The sequence below is a fragment of the Cervus elaphus genome, chromosome X (genome assembly GCF_910594005.1).
Source record: "Cervus elaphus chromosome X, mCerEla1.1, whole genome shotgun sequence".
NCBI classification, from domain to species: domain Eukaryota; kingdom Metazoa; phylum Chordata; class Mammalia; order Artiodactyla; family Cervidae; genus Cervus; species Cervus elaphus.
This window is the reverse complement of record NC_057848.1, coordinates 56236176-56258677: the sequence shown is the minus strand read 5'-3', so window position 1 is coordinate 56258677 and position 22502 is coordinate 56236176. Positions and strand designations below refer to the sequence as shown.

Sequence of the window (22502 nt, the reverse complement as noted above, 5' to 3'; positions counted from 1 at the left end):
ATGTAAATCTCTGAAGAAAGAGTAAATGGTACTTTTTCTCCACTAGCCCATTAAACTTGTTTAAAACACAAAAAAGTTTACTTAAATACCAGTTTTCTGCACAAGTTAGTTGGATATTTGTGGAACATGCACAAACTCTTTCTGACCACTGGGACTATTTTCATTTAAGAGGGAGAAACTGGCTTAATGGCTCCACATTTTCTCATCTGTGTGAGTGGCTATCTTTCCTCTCTTTCTGAGTCTCAGTACTTACTATGTCTGTGTATGACTGTAAAGGATAGCTAGGAGGATGATGATAGTGGTGATAGCAAATATGTGTGTAGCATTATGTGCCAGGTACTCTTTTAAGTGTTTTACATATATTAACTCATTTAATCCTCACAGTAAACCCTATGAAGTAAGTAGTAGTATTAGTTTCCCCATTTTATGGATGAAAACTCAAGGCACAGAGTGGTTAAGTAACTTGCCCAAGGTCACACAACTAATAAATGGGGAAAGTAGGATTTGAACCTAGACAGCCTGACTCTGAGCATTTGCTTTTAGCTGCTTCATTACATCAACTTTCTGTGAAGGAAAGTTAATTATGGATATTGGAGATTTCTTCTATCCTTCCTTAAGCAGATGGAATGAGCTGCCTTCTTGTCCCACAAGGAGAGAATTGGGGTCAGGTGAAAAAGAAAACCACTTCTGACTACTTGACATTCAAAATCTTTTGATTTATAACACCTTTATAAGAATTAACCTGTTTGAATTGTAAGGTGGGCTGATTATAGCTTATTTTGTCTATTGTAACAAAATACTTAGAATTAGCTAAGAAAATTATTCAAATTAGCTAATAAAACATACATTCACAAGAGTTTCTTGGGTCAAAGCCTCAGGGGACATTGGGCTGATTATATGAAGTATAATACAGAAGCTTGAAGTATTTGTTAAAGCTATTTATGCAGTCAGACTCTTGTGAAGAGTTTGTTGAGACTAACAATTTGGCAAAAGAATGAATAATTTAAGCTCATTTTAAAAATACATGTACCATTCATGTACTTCTTAGATTAGTTTTGGAGCTGATCCGTTGGGTGAAAGTGGGGTGATGAGAAGTGATGTGACACCGACAATCAAGTCGAAGTAAGGCTGAATCTTACTCTGTGGGGTGTCAAGGTGCTTTTCTAGAAGTAGGATTTGTGATTTGTTTCATTCCCGGAGAAACCAAGCTCACAGATGTTATCTTGCTACCTTTTCCTGGCTGGAGCAGGCTGGTGGCGTGATCACACTGGTATTGTAGTGCAGAGTAAGATGATGCGGCTGTCCATCTGAGGACCTTGTATGTCAGCATTCATATCTCCATCCAGTTCTGCATTTTGCATGTTGTGTTTTCTACTTCTGGAACAGCGCAAGAGGAGGAGAGAAAGTTTTGACAAGATTTTGGATTAGCATCCAACCATGGCTGCTTTAGAATGCAAGTTGAACACTTGTCATGTGAATAGATGGTAGGGACGGGGGGACAATACCTATTAGTTGTCCTCTGTCTCTCTCTTTCTCTTTCTCTTTCTCTCTCTCTCTCTCTCTCTCTCTCTCTCTCTCTCACACACACACACACACACAGCATTTCTTAAATTGTGGGGACAGACAGAAGGACAACCCTAGCAAAGGAACCTGGAGACAACTGATGTGTAAATTCATTGCTGATGTCGCCTTCTCAAGTCTGGTGCCTTGTTACCATGTGTACTCATTTGGTATCTGTTTTATTCTGTCTTCTTACTCCTTTCCTGCTAATTTTTTCTTAGGAAAAATAAACCCCAAAAGAAAAAATAAAATTTGGTCCTAGACCTCAAGGCAATTATACCATGCTTGTAGAGACATTGCCCCAAATCCTTTCTGTAAGATTGTCCCCTTGTTTGGAGAGACAAGACTACAATCAGGGACTGCTACAAGATGATGTATTATTAATTACTGAGAAAAAGAGTATCTCCTTTTTTTCTTATAACTACTTAGTATTCCAGTTAATTTAAATTGGGAGCACAGTTGCTCTTTCTCTAAAATACACCCCATCCCTGAGATTCCGGTAGAACAATTTATTGAGAAAATTGCTCCAATACTTCACTCCTGTGAAATTTGATGTGAGCTGTTTTCACCACATGAAGTTGAAGGAAGCGCATCTTGATCGTGGCCTACATCCACAATCTCTTTAGGATTCTTTCACTAGTCCACATTGGGGGTATTAAGCAGTGAGTGCGTTCTGCAAATATGTGCACAGTTCCACGAGCAATCCTTACTGCCTCGATTTGGAGTTTATGTCTTCTTTTGTAGGAAGCCTTTGCCCTCATAAATGAGCCTGGGGCCCTTTGCTACAGTGGTTGGAATGCTCTACTGCTAATGTTGTTTGGATAATGATTGAAGCATTAAAAAAGTTGTTCTTTATTTTCAATCTTTGCATTGCCTCGTTTCCTAAATTTAATTTACTTTGATGTGCTAAGTAAAATGGGGCAGCACAATTGTTTTTTGTTTCTGCTTAATTAATTCTTTTTGAAAAACCCCTTCACTTAAAGTAGATTTCCTTTTCTTTTTTTCTTCACTACCTAATAATGAGGATGATGATGATGATAATGATAATAATAATAGTGATAGTGACAGTTTGTTAAGTGCCTACTATATGACGCTTACTTTTACATAATTATCTCTCATTCAGTTTTCCCAGCAGCCCTATGAAGTTCATACTGTAATCGTCTCCATTTTACAGATGAGGAAGCTCATTGATGCCCAGCTTTTTCCAAGCCATCATGTGACATGGTTTTCCTTGTTCTTAGTGTGCTTGAGGTAAAACAAAATTAAGAAGTTGTAGGATTTGTGGTCCTTGAGAAGAAAAATGGGATAGAATTCGGAATTTTTCATCATATCTCCACCACCTCTATACCTTCAAGCCTTGAGTTCTGCTTTCTTTGTAGAATTTTAAACTTGTACGGGAAGATCCCCTGGAGGAGGGCATGGCAACCCTAGTAGTCTTGCATGGAGAATCCCGTGGACTAAGGAGCCTGGCAGGCTGCAGTCCATGGGGCTGCAGAGAGTTGGACACAGCTGAAGTGACTGAGCACACATGCACCATCAGGAAATATTTGGGGTATGTCCAGGTGTTTTCTGTAGGTTAGAGGATTCCAGTCTTCCCCCAGTTACCACTGACTTGGAGTGAGAATACTCTTCAGAATGTAGCAACACTTTGCTTTTCTGGAAGTTGCCTCCCTCACAACTGAAAGTCTCTCTATCGGAGAGGAGAAATGGTGGGTAAGCAGAAAACATCTCTGGGCACCTAAAATGAAGCTCCTGCTTATGTAGTTGACTCATCTGCGAGCTCCTGGGTCCTTGTTCAGAGCTTACTACTGTTCTGCATTTATGCACAGAAAAACTTGATTTTCTAGCTTTCTAGTCACTAGTAGATAAGCAGTTAATTAGAAGGGTTTTTTTGAAAGACTACCAGAGGAAAGTACATATGAGGAGCAAGACATTAACGAATGACAGGAAGAGAAGAGGACATAAAAGTGACTCTGGCACTCATTGAATGTGGCAGCTGGGAGCATCTTATAGAGGGTTATATTGCTACGTGCCTCATAGCCCCTAGATTATAGTAGATCCAACAACTAATGTCCCTAGTGATGGCTATGAATTGATACGGAAAGATCAAGTTATGTTCATTTGTTTTTCCCCATTTTGAATATTTCCATTTTGAATGGCTAAAAATATTTTTGGTGCTGAAAGGCAAAGGAGGACATGCTGGACTTGGAGTCAGAAAAATCTAAATTCTGGTTCTATGTTTATGGGCTTTATGACTTTGAGTGGTTATTTAGACTCTAATAGCCTCAGTTTTCTTATCTGCAAAATGGAGACAATAATTACAGTCCTGCTTCCCTCAGGAGTAGAGGTAATGTATGCGAAAATGTCTTGAAAACTGTAAAACACTATATACATGCAATATTATCTAGACAGCTCGTTTTTGTGGCTGCTTCACCCCACATGGGCCAGATAAATGATGCATTATTATTGCAGACAGTAACCTAGATAAAGCTGGAGTTCCTGATGTAATTCAGCAACTTTTGCCAGGTGTAGGTGATGCTGAAGCAGCTCTAGTGCACAGGAGACAGAGCACTTAGGCAAAGGACCCTTTGAAAGAGAGATTTATTTTATGCATTCATAGATATGAAGCTGCGCTGTTTGAAATGCCAATACTTCCATGAGCAATCCTTTTTTTCAGCTTCTGAAATCTTCTCAGAAGGCCCCTACCTGGTATATTTTTACACACAAATGAGAGGCTAGATCACAAAGGCATTGTTGTGTTCAGGTCATGTTTTCATTGCATTTTCTGGTCCATTCTACCAGGGCAGAGAGCAAGAAAAGTGCTGTCTTCATCCAGTGTTGGAAGGCTTTCTCCTACCTGCTTTCCATGGAAGAGATGAATGGGGCGGGGGCAGTGCTCTGCACTTCTTTTCTTTCTCTGCTCCCTTATTTTCCATTTCCATCTGCTCTTTTTTTTTTTTTCTGTCAGATTCCTGTCTCTCCCACTCCCCCCTAAATAAAATTGTCCTTGGTTAGAACACCCTTTTCCATCAGCTCAGAGCAATTTCTCCAGTCATTTCTGCTTGAAATAACTGTTTAGAGACATTATTCAAGCAAAGCTTTTTTCCTTCACAGTTAATATGTGACTAAATAATTGCTTGAATGTTGATAAACATGTTTTTGAGATTCAATCATTTGTTAATTTAGTTTTTATAACGTGGGGGTTTTAAGTGAGTACTGAGCAATTTTTCTCCATTTCACACTTTTTTTCCTCCTGCTTAGCCTGACAATTCTCATGCCCATGCTGAGCTGCAGTGAGTCCTCGGCACAAACCGCGAGCCATTCTGTCACAACCCTTTCTTTTTCGAAAACAATATACAGGAGAGAATAATTACACTGATGTCTAATCAGGACTTAATTCATTTGCCAGGACCAAATATAATAACATTGAACTGAATTGGAGAATTTTAGGAACGCAGGACCATGACCATGAGTGAGGTTATATATCCTCAAAAATGTAAATTATTAATCAAACCACTCATCTGTACAGCAAAGCTCTAGTAATCCCATTATAAAAGGGTGAATTTCTCATCAGAGGCCAGAAGATGCTGGCTTTAATTAGTGAACTTTTATGGTGCTGACTCAAAGAGATATTTTGGTTATAAAGTTTTTAAAAATGTGATTAATTATTAGTACTATTGGAAGAACAATTGGAAACTGGGTGTTTAAAGTTATTTTGGTTTTAAACTAAGAACTTTTTGGATTTAATCCAGTTTCAAAATTCTGTGGCTGTAGCAGAGCCAGAGACGGTGCGGGGGGGGGGGGGGCGGTGTGTGTGTGTGGGTAGAGTTGTAAACCTTTCCTGTGCCCTCTATTAATTTAGAAGTCAGTCATTAGACTGAAAACTGTTTAATAAAAGGAGCTTAGAAATATGACTCAGTGGGCAGATGGGGACTGTTCCTGGGCCAATAGTGGGGTGAGGAGATTATGCAGATTAACCCTTTACCCTAGCCTGTGCCCCTTGGTTCTGAACTCCCCCCTGGAGCTGCCATCATCACTGCCCACCTTCTCACTAGTGGGCCTGACAAAGCAAATTAAAGGAAATTGTCCCTGCCCTCTAGAAGCTTCCAGGAAAAATACCACTTTTGCCTGGAGTGATTACTCCCTCCCCTCCCCTACTGGGATTTGTTTACTTTCTGAAAACATATGTTCTTCCTCCTCTTTCTGTCTCACTGAGTTGTACTACCTGATAGCGGAGTAATGAAGCATATGTTCCAGAGATTTGAATTCTCCTGTCAGTTGAGTGGAGGTAGAAACAATTTTCCTTTAAGCTGGAAGTGGTATCACAGAAATGAAAAACACCTTTCCTTCTATTGACTGTGAGATGCTTCCAGGGCCTGCTGCACACTGTGGTACTCCTCCTTTTGCTGTCTGCTCTTTCATTCAGTCATCACGTCTTGCTGCTGCTTTCATACTTCCTCCCATCTTCTCCCCACATTCTGTTCCCCTTTGCCTTCCCTAGGTCTCAGTCATATCATTAATCACATACCATTGCCTTCTAGCTCTGTTTCTCTGATTTTAGTTTTAGGCTCCATCAGCTCACATCCAGGCCACCTGCAAAAGCTGAACTGGGTTTCATGTCTTTGGTTTCCTCCCTTGCTTCTCAGTTCAGCAGTGGAGTGTAAGTTCAAGATGGCAGGCTCTGGGATCACTTGGGCTGGGTTTGAATGAGTCTAGGTGGCAGAGCGGAGAAGACAATGGCACCCCACTCCAGTACTCTTGCCTGGAAAATCCCATGGACAGAGGAGCCTGGTAGGCTACAGTCCATGGGGTCGCTAAGAGTCGGACACAACTGAGCGACTTCACTTTCACTTTTCACTTTCATGCATTATAGAAGTAAATGGCAACCCACTCTTGCCTGGAGAATCCCAGGGACGGGGGAGCCTGATGGGCTGCCGTCTATGGGGTCGCACAGAGTCGGACACGACTGAAGCGACTTAGCAGCAGCAGCAGCAGGTGGCAGAGGTAGGAGATGTGGAGGAGAGAAAGTTGAAGGCTTGCAGTAAGAATCAGAAACCTCCTGTCCGAATATGTATTTAAGTCAGTGAGAGATGAATGAAAAATTTCCTGTTCTAAAATGTTTTACTTATATTATCTCATTTAGACCTCACACCAACCCTGCGAAGTTGGTACTATTCATTATTAGCCTCATTTTATTGCTGAGGAAGTAGAGGCTTAGAGAGATTAAGTAACTTGTCTAAAGTTGCGTAGCCAATAAATAAATGGAACAGACAGGAGTTGAACCTTGGACATACAGCTCCAGAGCCTGTGCCCTTAATCACCACGTATTTTATAGCCACTGGTGTATTTTGTTTCATGGTCAAGGACAATCTCCCCAGTTCTAGCTTTCTTGCATGGGAATTCTACTATATTTAACTAAGTAACATTTGCTGAGCAAGTATCTAGCACATCTGAAGGCAGGCAGGTGTAGGGAATTCAAAGATAAAAACTACTTCATGCCTACTTTCGAATAGCTCAAACTTCAGAAACCAAGACTTTTATACATGAGTGATTTGGGTACAAGGCATCCTATGAGAAATTCAGTAAGAAAAATGTTAGCAGGTTTCTCTATAGGGGTTAGGAGTGGATCCAGGTTTTTTAAGGCTCAAAGCTTACAGAATTTGAAGGCCCTCTTAGAAAAAGGAGACAAATGTGCAAAAACAAAATGCCTGTGGTCCTTCTAGAAGGAGGCTTGCAAGTGCGGGTCCCTGTAGTTTGTTTCATTAACTTCATAGGAAATTCACCTCTGTATGGGGCTGTGGGGTTGGAAGAGATTAATTTCAACCAGAGGGCAGAGATTCTTGGAAGAGATTGCTTGTATGAATTCTCCAGACAGATGTGGCTCTTGATCAAAGAGAAGGGCCAGTGAGGGAGTTAGGTAAATCAGTACACATCTTTCTGTAAATTTAAGCTAAACTTTAAACATTATTAATTGCCTATTAGATAGAAGTCTTTCTGAACTTCCTAACTAGCCCTTTGGAAAATAGTTATCCCTTTGGAAAGGACAAAACACCTAGGCAAGAAGCAGGAGGTGGGGGCGTAATGAGACGGGCATGTGCTCTGGCTTCAGGCAGACTGGAATCTAAGTCCCAGTTCTCCTACCTCCTCTCTTTGTAACCAAGGGCAAGTCACTTCTCTCTGAGCCTTGAATTAAAGAGGGTTAAATCTAGTGAGGATGGAAGAACTCACCTCTGTGCTGGTCTATAGGAACCAAATGCATGGTAGCCATTGTTTTTGTTATTCCTTCTCGTACATTTATAAGCATAATTGTGTATGAAATATAATACCTGTATTGAATGTCACATACCTGGCACATATACATTAAAAATGCTTTTCATGTTATAATATCATTTAATTGATATGCAATGCTCTAATATACCCACTCATAATCTTGTCATTCAGAGAAAACTATATTTTCAGAAAATAGCATTTCTGTGTGTTTTCATTCTTTCTCTGTGTGTATGTGTATACTTAAGACTAAAGAGCATATGTTTTCTCCACGGTCCCCTAGTGGTCTGAATGAGTTAATGTAGCCTCTCGATCTAAGTAGCAATGGCAGACTCTGATTTCATTGGGTTGATAGGAGAGGAAGGAGAACAAAAATGATGAAATTAGGATGTTTATCTTGCTTCCCACCTTTGGTTGAAGTTCTTTAGCATTAGTACTGGACTTGATTAACTGAAATGTAATTATCAGATTAGACCAAGTTCTACTGTATTCCCCCTCCTGGGATCCTATGTTTTTTCTTTCTAGCACTTACCGAGTTGATAGTGATATATGATGGTTATTTTATTAACATGAATCTCCTTTACTAGAGAATAACCTCTCTGAAGGTGGGGCTTATGTGTATTCTACCTCAACCCTGTATCCCCCAATGAGATAGTGGACACTCAGTAAATGTTTCAGAAACATACACATACACACACAATTAAAATAAGTAATATTAGTAGAAGCAGGTTGCTGTCTCTTCCACTTCCTCTGCAATCACTACCACGATGGCCAGATGGACAGAAAAGTATAAGCTATTGCCTACAGCATTTACTCCAAGGTTTTGAAGTCTACTCAGATGTAAGATCTTAAAAGTCTAGACAGTGGATTGATGCTTTCCCATTGTGATGGAATGTCTTATGTTTACCTGAGCCTCTGCCTCTGCCTCTGGCCTCACCATTCCCTGGCTGGTCTTTTTCTCCAGCCTAACCTCTTCACGGAGAACTGTGAACAAAGTGCAAAGCCAAAGATGTACATCTTGTGACCAAGAATAACAAGAATGGTGGCATCTATCAGCTTTTCCAGATACACTCTTATATGTCATTCTTGATTACTGTGGGCACTTTAAAGTAATACACCAAACTTTGAGAATATTCTTTTTTTAAAATAACTTTTTAGTATACAAATGAATATACATGTTTATTAGATAAAATGAAATAAAAAGACAAAGAAATGAAACAGTAGAAAATAAAATGACCCACATTCTATCCTCCAGAGGATAACTACTATTAATGTTTTAGTATATAATTTAACATACTTTTGTTCAGTATTGTACAGATATAAGTATGTATATATTTAAAAAATGGATTACACTGCTCTTTCAAGTAATGCAATATAGCCATCTTTCCCTGTAAATATTTCTATAATATAATAGCAATAGAATATTTAGAGGCTACCTAGTACTTAGTCATGCTGTTTTCACATATGTTATTAATCCAACTCTGTCTACTGTTAGAAATTTAGGTTGCTTTCGGTTGACCATAGTAAAATAATGTCCATGTAAGTAAGTATTTATGCATATCTTTATTTCCTTAGGATAAATTCTTAGAACTGGAATTGCTGAGTCAGGGGCTTATGCAGTTTTTAAGGTTTCTCACATTTACCTGTCCATTTTCCTGACCATTTGCCCTTTTAGAATAACCCCAGTTTAGGTAAAGAAATAGTACTCTTTTCTTATCAGGAAACTTTGTTGATCATTTGTACTTTTTATTTTGTGATTTTTCTCATTAATATTCTTTCATGTTTTAAAAAATTTAGCTATTCATTGTTCTTATTGAAATGCCCTTATTGATTTTTAAGAGCTCTTTATATATTCAGGATCATAACCCATTTTATATGTTATAAATTGATTTTACTGATTTGTTAATTCAATAGTCATTTTTTATGGTGCTTTAAAAACACTTCCAGTCAAATGTATCAATATCTTCCTTAGGCTTTCAATATAGCCTTTTGATTTTGCCTAATTGATATTAGCCTTAGATGAATCAAAGACATGTTCTATTTCCTATTCTGACAGTAGCTGTGTAAAAATTGGTAAGTAATTTAAAGTGTCTGAATTTGTTTTCTTATGTGTGTGATAACACCCGATCTACCAACTTGCCAGAGCTTTTGAGGACCAAAAGAGGTAATGTATATAAAAATGCTTTGAAAAGTTTAAAGAATTATTGTTGTTATTATTCAGTTATCTTTGACACTGACCATTAGTCTGAATGAGTTCCTGTTTATAGTACTGCTATCAGCATTGCCTTCTTTTCCCTGTGGATTTGAGACCTTTCTAACCATTACTAGGATATAATCTTGGTCTAGAATTGCACTGGAGTCTGTGCTCTGGTAGCTGGAAAGGCCCTGGGAGGGTGGTGAAATGTTGCCTGCCACCAGTCTCGGCCTGGAGCATGGATTCTGGGCATCCTTCCCACCTTCCCAGCTGGGAAAATGGGCCCTGGAACTATTCTTTGAAGTAGTATGCGTGTTTACTCCCACATGCCCAGCCCATGAAGGGTAGCTAAAGAAACTCATTCAGTGAGGCCAAAGTGCCTGTTCCTGTCCAACAGAGCAGTAGGTGGGAGAAAACCCAAAGCCTTCTGTCCACACTCGTATTCCCTGGGGACTGGAAAAACAGTACTCTTTCTAGCAATTAACATTTGAAACAGACACACTAGCCTATCAGATAAATCAGCAGTTTAGCATTGTTTTGTGGTACATATTCTGGAAAGAGTTGTTTATTAGGAAAACCTTTTTTTTTTTTTTTTTTAAATTATGAAATGACCAGAATTCTCCCTCTCTAAATGCCAGCTTAAAAAAATCAGAGGCAGGAAAAACAATAAACAATTAAGTTATCTCATGCATCAAAGTAATCATTAGTAGAAAAACAAAGTATGTTCTTTCTGGCAATCTCTGCCAGATGGTTGAGATGGGAGATAGTGGAAGAAGAGGCTTAAATGATACACATATTATTTCCAATATAACCTTGAAGGCTTTTGTTTGTATTTTGATGGGAGGGGAAGATAGTGTATACTTGCATAACTTAAGCCTTCTTGAAGGTCAGAGGCCTCTGGATAGCTGGTGAGGTTAGACATTTGAACTCATCTGGGTCACTTACATGAAGGAGAAGCAAGGTTAACTAAGTTTACTGAAAGTCTGTGTGCTAGGTTTGATTAATCTTCCTTATGGTACTGATATGGCTAGGTATTATTATCCCCATTTCACAGACATGGAAACTGGAGTTCAGAGCCATTAAGCAATCTGCCCAAGGCCACATAACCAGTAAGTGGCAGCATTAAGTTTCTAACTTCAAAGTCATTGCTCTTTTCATTGAGCCACACTGTCTCCCTTGGAGGTAGAAGATAAAAATAAGATTTATGAAGTGATAAAAATGATCGTAGAGAGTTTTGAGAAATAGAAAGTGCTGTTAGGAATCTGTACAGTAATGGAGAAATAAACAAAATGCCCCAAGAATGGCCCCCAAATTTTATTTGGCATAAGGCTTCAAATTCCATTGATGTGAAATGATTCTCTGTAGGGACATACTCTGGCGAGTTAATTGTACCCCGAGTATTCTATGGCAACGCGGCAGCCTTTCCTATTGCCTCATAAAGAATCGCACACACCCCCTTCAGAGTTCATTTTAGTACTTTTCAGGCTGACATCTAAAGGGGCTGCTACTCTGACAAACACAATCTGGCCAGATGTTATTATTTTGCACTACATTTAATTTCTTCCTGCCAAAGATTTAGACTTCTTTTCCCTGATAAAGATCAGGGGAAATTGTCTGGTATTTACAAAATCCCATCCAGGCGTATCTGTTACAATGTTCACTTAGCAAAGTTTATTAGATTATTAGGGCTTTAAACCCTTGGGCTCTTTCGGTATTGAAATTAAAAAAAGAAAAACCCAAACATCTTCAACAAATTTAAGTGGCATAATTAGACCCTGGGCTTGTCTTACAGGCATTTTAGAATTATGAAAATGATTTAAATAGTATTTGCTTCCTGAGAAACTTGCTGAGTTTGACAGGGATGAAAGGAAGGCGGTTATGCTCCTTTGGTCTCCTGAGTTAATGGGGAAAGTGATATCTGGAACTGAAATAAATTTGCTATAGTTGTATGGTGAAATCACTCCCATAAGTAGTTAGCCATACCACACAGGGCCTCTCTTTCTTGGCCTAGTTAAAATGTGGGTACTACAGTGTTAGAGAAACATGGGGGTCTGTCATTTCTTTGCTCATAAAATCTACTTAGAGGAAACACTTACTTGGACTCCTTGAACTCGAATTCTCTGCTCATATCTTCTATACTAGGCATATTAAGACTGTAATAGAAATATTCAATATTTTAAAGGTATGGTTTGTACACGCTTTTCCTCAAGAGATCTCAATGTGCTTTATGTGCACTGATTATATTTTCAAGCATTTCCAGTTGAAGCTTCGTGGCACTCTTGTTATTTTTTCTTTTGTGTGAATGTAGACATGGGAGAGTTGAGAGGGTGACCTGTATTTGTCAAAATAAGGAACTCAGAATTGATCCGAAGCTTTGCCTATATGATGTACATGGGAGAGAGAAACTAGACAGAAGCAGTCTAATTATGCTTATTTGTTTGGGGAGTGGGGTGGACTGGTACTAATTTAGGCACCAGAATTCCGGACCATCAGACTTGGCATAACAAAGAGTGAGGACTGTTTAAGAACATTGAATGCAAGTGTTAATTACATATGCCAACTTGAGCATTTTCTTCTATTGTATATTTATTTGGCATTAGGCTAGGTTTTTAACAAATTATTAAAGCATAGTTCTTTAGAGAGTATGTTAGAAATGTCTAACAAATAAAGCAGGACCACAGTTGGGCTTTTCCTTTTTATTTTGAAGGTGGTCAGAAGCCCGTTATATGAAAACTGTAATAATGCAAACATATGTCTGTGCAGTGCTGTAAGTGTAACTGTAAGTGCTGAAATGGCAGAAGTGAAGGCAAGGCAGGAGGTAAATATTTTGTAAAAATTAATGATCTGGAGTGAACTCTCATTAACTTTTGGCTCTGTTAATTTGAATATTGTGATAATTTGACTTGGACTGAAGTTTATGAAAGAATCTGCTAAACAAATTAATAGTGTATATAAGATTTGTGGGAAGGCATGTTTAATTTGCTTGAAGGACTTGAGCAAGTCCATTAATTGGGGCTGCTAATTATAATGAGCTTTGCTTATTAAAGCAAACCTGATAGAAACTCTACTTGGAAACACTTTATTAGCAGTGATTTAGAGTTACTCCAGGTATGGAAAAAAATAATAAAAAGTAGTGTAGTGTTTAAGAGAATAGATTCTGGAATAAATTGACTTTGAGCTTGAATCTTGTTACCTAGGGGAGCCCACTTAACCTCTCTAAGCCTCAATTTCCTTAAACAGGGATAATAAATAATAGGACCCAACCGCACACGGTTGTTGTGAGAAGTAAATGATATGATGCTTGTAAAACTTAACTTAGAATAGTGCCTAGTATACAGCAAGTGCTCAGTAAATGTTAGCTGATGTTTGTTTTTCTTGGAAAGTAGTTGTTAATCACACTTAACTAACTTAAACTATCCTTTCCTTTATCAGATCAATTTAGTGAAGATGTTCCAGGACAACATCCTGCTTGTTGAGCTAGCCACTCCTAAATTTAAATGAGAGGCCCCCAGGGGACAGTAACTTAATAAATTGCTTTCCATATTCTATAGACCAAATGTACACATGGAAAGGGATGATGACCAGATTTAAAGGCTTTTTAGTTTCCCAGGAAGGAAATTCTAATTGAGCATATTTTATGTTATAAGCCTAGTTGATCATGAGTTGAGATTGTGAAGTTGTTTTGGAGCCTGAAAAATACCAAGAGTTTATATGTCTGAATATTGTAACATTTTAAATATTATTCCTTTTCTGCTCTCCCGTTGATACTACGTAAATTATAGGTGTTTGTTTTGAAAGAAAAATTAGTAAATATTGGTAAATATAAAATAGAATATAAATACCACCCAGAATCCTAACACCTAGAGATGACCATAAGTTTTCTGGCTTTCTCTCTGCATATATTCAAATACACATATATAGATTTTCTTACAAAAATGGAATCATACTGCACTCATTAAAAGCAATGCTAGTGATAAAGCAGAGAGTGTACACATTATTTTCAGGTATGCCTTAAAATAGGGCATTAATTGGTAATCATGAGGTGGACTTGAACTTGAAAAATTGCATTTAATTTTACATCTGAGAGTCCTTGATCTGTTTCTGTTGAGACCAATAGAAATTCAGCACAGAGAATATGGACTCAATTATCTTTATAGGTCCATTATTACTCATATTTGATGTCTGTGTGTATAAGTGTGTCTGTGTGTGTGTGAGAGAGAGAGAGAGGGAGAGGGAGAGAGGGAGGGAGGGAGGGAGGGAGGCAGGCTGCCTGCCTGTGTATCCTGGGTGGAGATTTCTCCCTGTTGTGTGGTCTAGTGACAAGAGCATTGGACACGGGATAAGAAGATAGCAGCTTGTAGCTCTGACTCCATCATGACTCACTGGATGACCTTAAGCAATTAATTTCATTTCTCTAGGCCTTTGTTCATTTTCTCATATATGAAATGTGGGGTTAGACCAGATAATTTCTACAGCTGCTTGCAGCTCAGAGAATCTGAGTTTTTTTGTTTTTAAGTCAAAGTTGCCTGTTTGCCTGGAAGAACTCGAGGCTCTATGGAGATCTTCCTAAAGAGAGGACAGTGATGAATTTCAACAGTTTCTTTGGCACCAGATAGACCAAAGCTGTAATTTTTAGCCTATCAGGCATTTGACTTTTGAAAGTGCTAAATCCTCCATTAGGAATAAATGTGGAAGCTTCAGGTTATTTATTGTTATTTACACTTTCCATTCATAACTGTCAGTGTCACAGGCTCTGTCGACATAACTGCGTCAATGAGGTTAGCTTTAATCAGTTTAGTGGCGGCTAAGTCACAAATATATCAAATAGCCAATCATAATGCAGGAGTCCTCTAAAGCCTGACTGAATTATTTATTTTGTTATGATGAAAATGTCTGGGCTTTATTGGTTTTTTTTTTTAAGAACTTGATTCAGCTTGAAGTCTAGAAGATAAAAGATCAGTGATTGTCTCTTAGATTTTTATTCTGCCTTCCTTCAAGGCTTTTCATTTTTCACAAGCCGTTGTTAACACTTTTAAGTCAAGGTGAGAGAGCTGTGATATTTTTTATCCTAGGGGTTTAAGCATATGTGAAAAACTTTTACCTTTGATTTCTTGTCCCATTTCTGTCATGTGGAAGCTGTGTGACCTTGAACTAACCACTTAACCTGTTTGAGCCTCATTTTCTTTGTCTGTAAAATGGGGATAATCTTAGTCTTCTCTAAATCTCAAATTGTTATGAGACACAAATAAGATAATGCTTTAGTTGTCATACAAATGTATGATAAACTTATGATTATCATTAAGTTTAGTGTTATCATTTAGGCCTTCAGTGGGTAGGTCTGACTTGATATAATAGATATTTGCGTGTGTGCATATCAGTCATGTCTGACTGTTTGCAACCCCATGGACTGTAGCCCACCAGGCTCCTCTGTCCATGGGATTTCCCAGGCAAGAATACTGGAGTGGGTTGCCATTTCCTTCTATAGAGGGTCTTCCTGACACGGGTATTGAACCCGTGTCATGCTGAAAAATTATATGGAAGCCAATTTTATTTTTTTTATTTTTATTTTTTTCCATTTATTTTTATTTGTTGGAGGCTAATTACTTTACAATATTGTAGTGGTTTTTGCCATACATTGACACGAATCAGCCATGGATTTACATGTATTCCCCATCCCGATCCCCCCTCCCACCTCCCTCCTCACCCCATCCCTCTGGGTCTTCCCAGTGCACCAACCAGATCTGAAAGAGACACATGCACCCCAATGTTCATCACAGCACTGTTTATAATAGCCAGGACATGGAAGCAACCTAGATGCCCATCAGCAGACAAATGGATAAGAAAGCTGTGGTACATATACACTATGGAAGCCAACTTTAAAAATCAAAACTCTTCTATGTCTTACATTGTATTGTGATAATATTACCCACAGAAAATTTAAAGGTCATTAAAAAATTAAAGGATTCAACAAACTTAAAATATACTCAGTACTGAAAAATGAGCAATATTCAAATTAAACATGTATACTACAAATCATATTAAATACAGTTCTACAAATATAGCTCCAGAGACTCTGAAAAGGGAAATAATTCATCATGATTCAAAAATGCTCAAGACATTTTAGGGGATGGGTTGAGAAGGGTTGGGGAATGGGCCACTGGCAGTGGGAGGTCAGGGAGAGAAGACAAGAAGAAAAACATTTAAAATATAGCTGAACAATCCTCTCTGTGTCAACCCATGCAGCTATTACCAACCCCCACTACACACTTATTATTCTTTTTCCAGACATCTTTAATACAGACAGTGAAACTATAGTAGAAATGTGGCTTTGTACTTAGAATGCAGTTGTATGGGCTCTCTAAGAATCACTTTTGTTTTCTTTTTTTCTACCCAGCCATTCAGAGGCCCTGATTACCAGCATAACAGCAAAGAAAAGAGAAATAGTTAGAGCCAAAGCAAAACACAAAGGAAGCAAGATTAGAAAATGAAGAAGCATGGAGGGAGAACATCTGAGTATAGTAACATGGTCACTCATAGGAAGAAACTGTTTCAGGTTTACGTACTTAATTATCTCATGTTTAAGTTGAATCATGGCTAATTAATTTTCCTGTGCTAAAGCAGATTTGCAGGTCCTGAGCATGTACTCAGAGTGACACTTACTGAGAATTGAAGAGTTAGGTGGATTTATTCCTGATGGGACTGAAGCTGTGCTCCCAGGAATGATTTTTCAGCCTCAGCTGATTTCAAAGTCCTTGGGAAGCTCATCCCATGGGGAAGTACCAGCCTTAGGACCCAAACATATAGGTTCTAATTCCACCTTGGTCATTCTTCTAGCTTTGGGACCTGCAACCAGCACGGATCTTTTGTCAGACTTGCAGGTCTCTCTGCCACCTTGCTCAGGCCTGCCTGCTCCATGCTCCCTTCCTGTATCCTGTGCTGTGCTGTGCGCTAAGTCACTCAGTCGTGTCTGACTCTTTGTGACCCCATGGACTGTAACCCACCAGGCTCCTCGGTCCATGGGATTCTCCAGGCAAGAACACTGGAGTGGTTTGTCATGCCCTTGTCCAGGGGATTGTCCCAACCCGGGGATCGAACTCGCATCTCCTGTATCTCCTGCTATCGCCACCTGGTCAAACTAGAAATGATGTGCTTTGAATGAAGGAGTATTTCTGTCCCCTTCACTGAACTGAAGCTCCTCGAGGATTTTCTTTGAGCCCATCTTTGTATCTCTACCTCCTAACTGAGTGTTGGTGGGTAGATGCACATAATAGATTTTCAACACATGTTGGTGGAACGTTAATATCTCTAAACCTTGGGTTCTCATCTATAAAATGGAGCAGCTACTTTTCCAATCTATCTTATTTAGGAGAATATGAATATGTGTATATAAAATTGCATATTAAACCAAACAGCACTATACACTCATTCATGTAAGGGGCTATTACAAATTAGAGTTGTTACGTGTAATTCACATTTTAAAATTTAGGGCTATTTTCTTAATGGAACTTGATCAAATTAACCTTTCTGAAGTGCAGATTGTCTGTCCAAAGAAGTGAGTAGATAACCACAGTGGTTTTTTAACTGGACAGGTTGCAGGGGATCCACAAAGCCCCTGAAATTGTATATAAAATGTTTTGTATATGTGACTTTTTTTGGAAGAGAGAGCACATATCTCAAATCATTTGTGGGGGTCTATGTACCCCCACACAGTTAAGAACCACAAGGCTAACTAATGTCTAGATTTCATCCTGCTCTAATCTGATTCTATGAAGAATCCTAGTCTGAATAAATAGATTCAGATTTCTGATTATTTAATGGACTTAAGTAAGTAGCCTCAGTTATTTTAACAGCACTTAAGTCAGGATTCCCAGATTTAATAATACCCATTTCAGTACTGATTGTTGGTATATTCTGCTACCACTCAGATGCCAACTTGGCTTGAGGGAAGAACTATTATTTCAAATGTTGCCTCCCATCTACTTTCTCAAGTGTAGTTGCTTTGTCCTCACCTGTGTTGCTTTTTAAGAGGGGCTGTATTTTGGTCTGTAGAATTAGAAGCTTTACTCATGTTTGTCAACTGAGTGCAGTAAACATCCCTTAAAGAAATAAAATAGCAAGAGCAAAACTAAAGCCCAGGAGAGGCATTGGAGGAGTTGCACCATTTAGGAGCCCAGCTATATTTGTTCTGATCATAATGAAGCTACTGTGTACCATTTAATTCTCTTGGGAAGTGATACAGTTAAAGTCCCAACATCTGTAGGAATAGCAAGGTGGATTCAACTTTGTTATGTACACTGAGCTTTCTATTTTCATGAAGAGAGGTGGGAGAAAAACTACCAGATTAGGAAGTATGGGCAGTTTTTACAGTGAGTAGAAGTGGTCTTCCAGTCTGTTTTAGAATCTTATTCATTGCTGGTACTGGAAGGAGAAGACTGCTAACCATGTGGGTGATCTCACCATAATCTTTGGGAGGAGAGCATCTCTAGCCAATCACTTGGAATGATATAGTGGGAAGAAGAAAAAAAAAACAGCCATTGACTAGGATGCTGAAAATAAGAGTTTTTGTTTATGGCTCTGCCACTAAGCAGATAGTGTATCATTGGGCAAGTCTCTTCCTGATCCTGAGCCTCTTGGCCTAGTTATCATCTAGGGGCCTGTTCCAGTGTCAGTCGCTCAGTCGTGTCCGATTCTTTGTGACGGTAAGGACTGTAGCCCACCAGATTCCTCTGTCCATGGCATTCTCCAGGCAAGAATACTGGAGCGGGTAGCCATTCTCTTCTCCAGGGGATCGTCCCTACCCAGGGATCGAACCTGGGTCTCCTGCATTGCAGGCAGATTCTTTACCATCTGAGCCAATGCTGTAATTATTTTTAATAATAATTATAATAATAGAGTTTCCCTTTAATTGTCTACTGGGTGCAACTGTGTTAGTGTTAGTAGCTCAGTCATGTCTGAGTCTTTGTGGCCCCATGGGCTATAACCTGCCAGGCTCCACTGTCCATGGAATTCTCCAGGCAAGAATATTAGAGTCAGTTGCCGTTCCCTTCTCCAGGGGATCTTCTTTACCAAGGGATCAAACCCATGTCTCCTGAATTGCAGGCAGATTCTTTACTGCCTGAGCCACCAGGGAAGTCCCCACTATATTATGGGTTTTAAAATAAAATTGATTTATTTACAGTAATCCTGTTAGGTAGGTGGTATTATTTCCATTTTATGGATGAGGAAAACTGAAGTCTAGAGAGGATAAGCAACTTGCTCAGGTGCTGGCATCTGCCCACTCCTTCCTGATTTCTCTTCCCTGCAGCCAATCACCACCAAGTCCTGCTAGTTATTCTTCTTCACTTTCTCTACCATCACTGCCCTGGTTTCAATGCTTAGCTCTAGTCTGGACTTTTAAACCACTTCCTAACTAATGTCTCTGCCTCCAGTTTTATATCCTTCCTCTAGTGTCTATCAGGTTTTAAGAAGTAACTCAGGTATCATTTCTTTTAAGAAACCTTCCCTGTCTACCCCCTCCACTGGATTATGTTACCTTCTTCTGTGTCCCATAGTACCTTGTTTATCTCTGGTCTGCTTCGTTAACAATATAATACTAGCCAATATTTAATTATTTAATTTAAATATTTAATAGGTGTCTACTATCTACCAAGTATAATACTATTCTAAGCTCATTATATCCATTAAGTCACTAAATCCTTACAACAACCATATGAAGTGTAGATACTATTAATAGCATGTTTTGAGAGCCTGGGTTCTCAGTCTCTGCTATATACTGTCTTCTGTCTCAAGTACTGCCTTCACCAGGGAACCTTCTATGGCTCTTTTTAAAATTACTTTAAAAAATAATTTGGATTTCATGAAGTCGAAATTAAAGTTTGAAGCTGAAAATGAACCATTGTCAGCTCTTTTGATAGACTTCGGGGCTTCCCTGATTGCTCAGTTGGTAAAGAATCCGCCTGCAATGCAGGAGACCCCAGTTCGATTCTCGGGTCGGGAAAATACGCTGGAGAAGGGATAGGCTACCCACTCCAGTATTGGGCTTCCTTTATGGCTCAGCTGGTAAAGAATCTGCCTGGAATGTGGGAGACCTGGGTCTGATCCCTGGATTGGGAAGATCCCCTGGAGAAGGGAAAGGCTACCCACTCCAGTATTCTGGCCTGGAGAGTTCTGTGGACTATGTTGTATAGTCCATGGGGTCACAAAGAGTCGGACATGACTGAGTGACTCACTTCCACTTTGATAGACTTGAAGCCCTAAATTGACCCCAGGATCAGATAATTCTTTATTTATATAAAGCTAAACACTTCAAAACATTTATACTTTCAGGAGATACATGGTTCCTATTTTCCAGGTAACAAAATTGAGGATAGAGTTGTCTTCCATTCACATTCTGATGAGGAAGACCTTGGTCTAGGAGGTGCTTTTTCACATTAACCTTTTCTTTCATGAAGCACAGAAAGTGTTTGGTGTCTAACCGAAGAAGCACTCACGAGTGATTTACAGGGGCGCTTTGTTGATTCAATCTGGTTATTTGATGCTGTCTCATTTTCTTTTCCTAAACAACTTGTGCATGAGCGTGTCTGAGAGGATTGGATAGAAAAGAACATGCATATCAAGGTTTTATTGCCTGGAGGCTTATGTGAATCAGCACCTTCATTTTACTGAGTTTCTTTTGGCCTCAAGTGCCAGATTTTCTCCATCTTTCTTCGACAATGTCAAGTAGCTTGGTAGGTGCATTAAATAATTTTCATAGTGAGCGCTGCTGTCGTTTATTACAAGAAGGCTTTGAGAAAGGGTTCTAATGAGACAGGATTGTTGAATCTCCCTGGGTTTTGACTTTCTAAGAAAGTCACTTATTCAGAAATTGTCCCTCCACTTGGGACTATGTACCACCCTGAGAACATGTCTCCCTTGAAACCCCTCACCCCCAAGAGAGTGTGAGAATGACTTGGGTGGAGCAGGGAAGGTAAATGGGTCTGGCTAGACCCCTTCACCATGGCCCTCTGTGAAGTCCCTGGAGGCTTGGCGAGAGCTTGAGTCCTTAGTTTTTTATATTTTTTCAAATTATGCATGTAATTTTCTGAGATGGAAAAGTGTGTGTAGTATTGAGATGTGCCTAATGCAAAAAAAAAGCAAAACAGAAATATCTATAGAGTAAAAAGTGAAAATAGAAAAGTTCCAAGTCCCCCCTTTGTCCATCTCCCTCTGTCTGACTGGCTATGCTGACTGGAAATACTGTACAGATTGATGTGTGTGTCCTTCCTAAACCATTTCCCATGCCTTTGTGTATATACATACACACTCACTAGTCACTCCTAATTTTTTCCCTATGTAAATGTGACCATACCATATGTGCTGTTTTACAATATAAATTTTCACTTCATATATCTTATGATGTCTTTCAAAATAAGTACTGAAAGGTTTTGTCCTTTTTAAAAACAGTTGTGGAGAAGGAAATGGCAACCCACTCCAGTATTCTTGCCTGGAGAATCCCAGGGATGGGGGAGCCTGGTGGGCTGCCGTCTATGGGGTCGCACAGAGTCGGACATGACGGAAGCAGCAGAATGCAAAAGTGTAAATGAAACAAAGTGAAAACCCAACAGTGTAAAACCCTGGTTTGGATTCCAGTGAGACCACAAATGAACAGAATGATTAAGGCAAGTTACATAAGTACTTTTGCCTTCAATTACCCATGCATCTTCCAGCAACAAAGAATCTTCAAGGCAGTTGAAAATTAAGTTTCTGGTCTCTATTTTAGGAGACTAGTTATTTGGCTCTTAGTTCTGCTCTGGTAATTCTGTGACTCATTCAAGGGTTAAATCTTGGAAACGTCCAGTCCAAGGAGTAGTTGAAAAGCAACTGTTGCTATGTGTATTCTGGTAGCTGATTTTTTCCCCTCTGTAGGTAACTGAATCCTTCATCGCCTGTGATCACTTCTCTGCTTCAACTCACTTTTTCCTGCCTGTTTCCATGTCTGGGCTAGATTGGTACTCCCTTCTTCCTCTTCTATGTTCCTTTCAGTCAACTATCTGCTGTTAACCTCTTCCCTCTGAGATGTTCATAATAGAAATAAATCCTTTTAAAAATAAAAAAATAAATAAATAAAAACAGTTGTGTAATGTTCCTATCCATCTCCTCTCCTGTTGGCACCCACTGGGTTTGTTATTTGCTTTTTTTCTCTGACACACAGTGCTGAAGGGAATGTGTTTAGTCATATCTTTTCATGCACTTGAAAAGTTATACCTGGAGCAGAAGCCGTCTAGGCTATCCCTAGAAGGAGGACTTTTGGGTCCAAGGCAGCATTTCCAGAGGCAACATGCCAGCTTTACATTCTGTGTTACCTCCAAACATGCAGAGAGAGCCAGCATTTTCCATATGTCACTGGGGAAGCACCTAACTTATTGCTCCAGAGGACTGACCCTGAGCAATCTGCCCAGGAGACTGTCCTCTTTCCAGTGACCCAGAAGTCAAGGAACAGCAA

The 22502-nt window shown here is 39.2% G+C and overlaps 1 protein-coding gene across 1 annotated transcript in view; it reads left to right on the top strand.

The window, feature by feature from the left end:
* The window catches only part of GPC3 (glypican 3), a 449637-nt gene that overhangs the window by 32486 nt on the left and 394649 nt on the right, over positions 1-22502 (top strand). The gene's annotated exons all lie outside the window — the stretch shown is intronic.